Here is a 7,150-nt window from a genome sequence, read left to right on the forward strand (position 1 = left end):
AGTGCATCGTCTAACTTTTTCGCCCAATCCGTTCTTGTAGCATTCACGGTCTTTATCAACACATTATTTATTTCTCTATTCGACACTTCCACTTACCCACTTGTTTATGGGTGATATGGGGTGGCAACCTTGTGGCGAACACTATATTTTCTAACAACTTTGCGAAAGCTCGGTTGCAGAAGTGAGTGCCTCCATCACTGATTATTACCCTTGGAGTGCCAAACCGGGTGAATATATTATTTCTCAAAAAACCAATGACTCCCTTTGCATCATTTGTAGGGAGTGCCACAACTTCCACCCATTTTGACACATAGTACACAGCTACAAGTGTGTACTTGTTACCATATGAACTGACAAAAGGCCCCATGAAATTGACTCCCCATACATCAAACACTTCCACCTCCTGGATTGGGTTCAAGGGTATCTCCTGTCGGTGAGAAATATTCCCGGTCCGTTGGCATTCATCATAACCCTTCACCTAGAGGTGTCATTACTCCCCCCAAATGGCCATCATATGGGGATGCATGACAAGCCTACAAAATAAAAGATTGGTTGTAATGAGCCAATATGTTATCTTTAATTTTGAATATTCATTTCTATATTCTGAGACTTCGAATATCACCCTTCAGCATCCCTCGACTTGCGGGCGCAGTCCGTAAATTTTTCCGGAAAGTTTTTGTGTAAAACATTGATTAAAATGTGAAATGGAGCTTCAAAACTCATTTGAGTTGACTTCGGTCAATATTTTGAGTAAACAGACCCGGATCGGTATTTTGACAGTTCCAATAGGTCTGTATTATGATTTGGGACTTGGGAGTATGCCCGAAATTGAATTCGGAGGTCCCTACATCGAATTATCACCATTTAATGGAAACTAAAAATCTAAAGGCTAAAGATTTCCAAAGTTTGACCGTGAATTTGACTATATCGATATCGGAATCGGATTGAGATTCCAAGAGTTGGAATAGATCCGTTATGTCATTTATGACTTGTGCGCCAAATTAGAAATCATTCCGGATTCATTTAATACGTTTCGGCGCGGGTTTTGTAAAGTGAAAAGTTTGAAAATCATAAGTTCGAATCGAGGTGTGAATTATAATTTTGACATTATTTGGCGTGATTTGAGACCCCGAGTAAGTCCGTATTATGTTACGGGACTTGTTGGATTATTTGGTTGAGGTCCCGAGGGCCTCAGGTGGATTTCAGATGGTTAACAGAATTTAATTTGGATATTCTAGAATATTTCGACGTCGTTTATTCAAGAATAAGCGGTATAACATTAACAAATAAGCCCCAAATTTAGTTTTTATTGAGGCATTAGATCCGTATTGAAATTTTGGAGCCATAGCAAAAAGAATTGTCGAATTCGGACATCGTATGAGAGAGTTATGCCCATTTTCGTGTCACGAAAGATTTCACGTCGCCGCCAGCGCCCAGGGTAGCGTGTTGCGCTAGCCATGGCGCTGGGAATTGTTGGGGTTCTGGAAAATGCACCACAGGTAGCGCCACACGCTACCTGTGGTGCTCGAAAACAGCAGAGGCTCTATAAATTGGGGGTTTTGCCATTTTTGACAAAAATAGAGTTGGGGAGCTCGGTTTGGGCGATTCCAAAGAGGGTTTTCACGAATTCGACTTGGGTAAGTGTTCTCTATCCACAAGTGATTGTATTTCATAAATCCATGTAAATATTCATCATTTATTTTAGATTTAGGTGGAAGAAATTGATATTTTTTGTAAAACTTTTCAAAAACGAAAATTTATGATTTGAAAGACAATCTGATGTCGGAATTCGATAAATTTTGTATGGTTGGACTCGTATCGGAACGGATGTTCGGATTTCTTGAGTTTTTTCGAGATTCGAGACGTGGGTCCTACTATCAAATTTTAAAATTAATTTTGGATTTTAATCCGAAAAATTAGTAAATTTATATGGAATTAATTCCTACGATTCGTGTTGAGTATATTGAATTGTTTGTGACTAGATTTAAAGCTTTCAGACATGAATTCGCGAGGCAAAGGTTTATTGAAATCTTGAAATTGGTTGTGAAGCGAGGTAAGTGTCGTAGTTAACCTTGACTTGAGGGAATAGAACCCTTGAATTATTTGTTATGTGGAATTCATGTGAACGACGTATAGGCAAGGTGTCGAGTATCTATACATCGTCAAATTAATTATTTGCATAATTATTTGAAAATCATAAATTATTTTATATCATGAATTAATTATTATATTAATTATTTCTCTCATATTCCTTTCTCAATATTATGCCTTGAATCCATGCTATAATTGCTACATGCTTATTTGATTTATGTGACTTAATTTCTACATGACATTTAGCATACTAATTATTAAATTGCGTATTTCCTCCTTAATTTCTATAATTAATTGCTACTGGTCATCACTTATTTCTAAATAAATCATAATTATTGTATGCTTATTTTCTTATAATTTCATATTAATTGTTGCATTTATTGTAATAATTTTTTTTATAAGAATTGGTAAATTATATTCTTTGAGGAGCGGGTTGCACGCCGCAACAGAGATGAAAGTGAATATATTGGAGGAGCGGGTTGCACGCCGCAACAGAGACGAAAGTGACTATATTGGAGGAGCGGGTTGCACGCCGCAACAAAATTAATTGAAATAAATATATTGGAGGAGCGGGTTGCACGCCGCAATAGAATTGATTGAAAAGATATATTGAGGATCGGGTTGCACGCCGCAACGAAATTGAATATGAATATATTGTGGGATCGGGTTGCACGCCGCAACGAAAACTGATTGAAATAATAATTGGTTATGACTGTCGAGTTGGCTTCAACTGTTGAAATGAGCTACCTATTTTATTTCTATTATTGTTGTTATTACTATTATTATTATTGCGTACAGGTTAATATAAGTGACCTGCCTTAGCCTCGTCACTACTTCGTCGAGGTTAGGCTCGACACTTACTGGGTACATGGGGTCGGTTGTACTCATAGTATACTCTTCACTTTTTGTGCAGATACCGGAATTGGTCCCAATGGCGTACAGTATATTTGCTCGGATTCAGCTATTCGCAGGAGACTTGAGGTATAACTGTATGGCGTTCGCAGTTCTGAAGTCCCCTTCCACTTTATCGTAGCTGTGTATTTCTTTCAGACAACTTCATTTTCATTCAAACCTTTATTTGTGTTATTCTAGTAGCTCGTGCACTTGTGGCACCAGTTCTGGGATGATATTTAGACATCGCTATTATTATGGATTATTCACTCTATTTCAGACTTTATTTTCGCAATTAATTTTTTATTATTAATTAATTTAAAATTGTTTAAAAATGGCTAATATTATTCTAACGTTGGCTTGCCTAGCAAATGAAATGTTAAGCGCCATCGCAGACCCGAAGCTGGGAATTTAGGGTCGTGACATTGGTCTGTCTCGGGAATATATCTCCGGATCATGTTATCAACACAAATCCTGAACAGATATGGCTCATCCCAATAATACGTGCGACATTCACGAAAGAACTTTTTCTTTTGAACAAAGGAAAGGTCATATGGGACAATACCGCTCGCCAGGTAGTTTGCAATATCTGCATACCATGGCGCTACCTCGAGGCTCGTAGCCAACAATTGTTCATCCGGGAAAGTCTCCACAATTTCTTCCACCTCAACCTTTTTCTCTGCTCCTTCCAGTCTAGACAAGTGATCAGCCACTTGGTTCTTCGTTCCCTTTCGATAACGAATTTCCAAGTCAAATTCTTGCAGCAGTAGCACCTATCGAATTAGGCGCGACTTTGACTCCTTCTTCTCAATTAGGTACCTGAGAGCAACATGGTCAGTATAAACAATTACCTTCGAGCCCATCAGGTATGACCTGAATTTGTCAAATGTGAACACCACTGCTAACATCTCCTTCTCGGTCACTGTGTAATTTAGTTGGGCACCACTCAAGGTTCTACTTTCATAGTAGATTTGATGCATGCTTTATCTTTTCGCTACCCAAGAACTGCTCCCACAACATAATCACTTGCATCACATATCAGCTCAAAAGGTTGCTCCCAATCAGGTGACACTATGATTGGTGTAGTCACCGAGCTCTTTTTCACCTCCTCAAAAGCTACCCTGCAGTCATCAGAAAACATAAAAGGGTGATCTTTTTCAAGCAATTTACACAAAGGGTTAGCAATTTTAGAAAAATCTTTTATAAATTGCCTCTAGAAACCGACGTGACCAAGGAAACTTCTTATGGACTTGACGGAAGTGGGTGGAGGCAACTTCTCAATTACATCAACCTTAGCATGGTCCACCTCAATGCCCTTACATGACACTAGTTATCCCAAGACAATACCTTCATGTACCATGAAATGACACTTTTTCCAGTTCAGTACTAGATTAGTCTCCATACACCTCTTCAAAACTCTTTTCAAATTCATAAGGAAATCATCGAATGCGTTCCCCGCCACTGAGAAGTCATCCATGAAAACCTCCATTATGTCCTCTACCATATCTGTGAAGATGGCTATCATGCACCTTTGAAATGTGGCAGGTGCATTGCATTATTGCATAGGCCAAACAACATTCTCCGAAAGGCATAGATGCCATACGGACAGGTGAACAACATTTTTTCTCTATCCTCTGAGGCAATAGAGATCGGGTTATACCCCGAGTAAATATCCAGGAAGCAAAAATGGGATCACCTCGCCAATCTATCTAACATCTAATCAATGAATGGCTGCGGAAAATGGTCTTTTTGAGTGTCCTTGTTCAATCTTCTGTAATCCATACAGATTCGCCATCCCGTGACTGTTCTTGTTGAGATCAACTCATTGTTCTCATTTTGCACTACAGTCACTCCACCCTTCTTTGGCACACACCGAACTAGGTTGACCCAATTGCTGTTAGAGATGGGGAAGATGATTCCCACATCTAACCATTTGATCACTTCTTTCTTCACCACTTATTTCATGTTGGGGTTCAGCCTTCTTTGATATGCTCTGGAAGGTTTGTGCCCATCTTCCAGTAGAATCTTATGCATAAAAAATGTTGGGTTGATACCCTTTATGTCTGCAATGGTCCACCCAATTACAGTCTTGCACTCCTTCATAACCTGCAAAAGTTGTTCTACCTGCACATCGTACAAACAAGATGAGATAATAATAGGTAATGTCGAACTAGGTCCTAAGAAAGCATACCTGAGGTGAGACGGTAACGGTTTTAGCTCAAACTGTGGTGGCTCTTCAATTGATGGCTTTGCTGGAGGAGTCTTTCTTTCTTCTAAGTGTAAAGGCTCGAATTCGAGCTCTCGTTTCCAATACCCTTGGCCTTGAAGGGCCAAAACCCACTCCACTAAGTCCTCACCATCTACATCTTCTAAGTTCATCAGGAAGACTAAGAGGGGGTATTTTACGTTCAGTGCCTCGTCTTACTCCTCCAGAATCATATCCACATCTTCAATCAAAGAGCAATTAGCAAACTCACTGGGTCGCCGTATAGACTTTTGCACATTGAACATTATTTATTTATCGTTCAGTCTCATCTTTAGCTCCCCAGTTTCACAATCAATCAGAGCTCTCCCTCAGGCCAAGAATGGCCTTCCCAAAATTATGGGAATCTCTTCATCAATCTGGAAGTCCAGAATGACAAAATCTGTCGGAAACACAAACTTTCCAACCTGTACAAGTAAATCATCAAGTATAGATGATGGCCTTTTCACCGTTCGGTCGGCTAGCTATAGTAACATGGATGTGGATCTTACCCTTCCAATGCCTAACCTTTTATAGATAGACAAGGGCATCAAGTTTATGCTCGCCCCCAAATCATACAATGCTTTAGCAAAAGCATAGCTGCCTATGGTGCACGGAATTGTGAAACTCCCTGGGTCAAATAGCGTTTCGGCTATGGGCTTTGTCACGACAGCACTACAGGTCTGAGTTTTGAGCCATTTTATCAAGTAGAATCTTACACTCTCTGAATGATTTACTAAAATAATGCTCCACCTGCTGAAGCATCAATGTTGGCTTTCAAGCTATTTGCCAATCCATGTAAAACCTCTGTCCCAACATCTGATCCGGAATGCCATGGTGTGGACACTTAACCAGCATCCCTTTGAATCTCTCCCATGTCTCTTGTAATGTTTCAACCAGTTTCTCCCTGAAACTCAATATCGCATCAACTTGCTTGGCAGTCTTATTGGGTGGGTAGAATTTGTTCAAAAATTACTTGACTAATTCCTCCCAAGTAGTGATTGTCACGACCCCAATTCCCCTTCATAGGATGTCGTGGCGGCACCTAATCTCTAAGACTAGGTAAGCCTAACAATATGCGGAAACATAAAAAAAAACTTAAAATTTCACAACTTCAACAATTTCATCAATAGACTATAAGCTTAATATATACAATTTCCCAAAACCTGGTGAGATATAAGTCACAAGCTCTAGATACAATGCTGAACAATCATATACATCACTGTCTATCAAAAACATAAGGAAATAAGGAAAAACAGGGTAGAAAGGGGACTCCGAGGCCTGCGAACGCGGGCAGGTGTACCTTGAAGCCTCCAAAGCAGCAACACAGTGTACTAATATCGAGGCTGATAGGATGTACCTGGATCTGCACAAAAACATGTGCAGGAGCGTAGTATGAGTACACCACAACTGTACCCTGTAAGTGCCAAGCCTAACCTTTGTAGAGTAGTGACGAGGTCGGGTCAAGGCCCTACTGGAGATAATAAGAAACACGACACAAATAATATGATATAATGAAAATGACAGGGAAGTGAACAATAAAGAATTTACGGGAAATAATAACACGGAATCAAGGAAAGCTAATACGACACGAAAGGAAAACAAGAATTTTACATGTTAAGGAAAACAAGAACCAAACAATACAGCAAATAAAGAATATAGACAGGGGCACTCCCGAGGTAACACCTCATAGTCCTAAATCGTAAAAAACAAATCACAGTCTTTCCTTATATCACCGCGGGAGCCTTTATATTTGGTTTTTGAAAATTATTTTTTCGAAATAGCATCCCGCATTTTAGCCCACCTTATCACACCGCATGACTTCTAGTAGTTCCTCTACTAGCCACGCGTATCAAGCCCTCCTTATCTCACCGCATGTGTTTCAACACCAGGCCTTATACCACCGCATGCATATCAATAATCACA

The 7,150-nt window shown here is 39.7% G+C and overlaps 1 non-coding gene across 1 annotated transcript; it reads left to right on the forward strand.

The window, feature by feature from the left end:
* Positions 1–6,053: 6,053 nt before the first annotated feature.
* On the forward strand, positions 6,054–6,160 carry LOC117279254 (small nucleolar RNA R71). The gene has a single exon (XR_004509662.1). It is a non-coding gene; the product is annotated as a small nucleolar RNA R71 (small nucleolar RNA).
* The last annotated feature ends 990 nt before the right edge of the window (positions 6,161–7,150 follow it).

The sequence above is a fragment of the Nicotiana tomentosiformis genome, chromosome 9, assembly GCF_000390325.3.
Source record: "Nicotiana tomentosiformis chromosome 9, ASM39032v3, whole genome shotgun sequence".
NCBI classification, from domain to species: domain Eukaryota; kingdom Viridiplantae; phylum Streptophyta; class Magnoliopsida; order Solanales; family Solanaceae; genus Nicotiana; species Nicotiana tomentosiformis.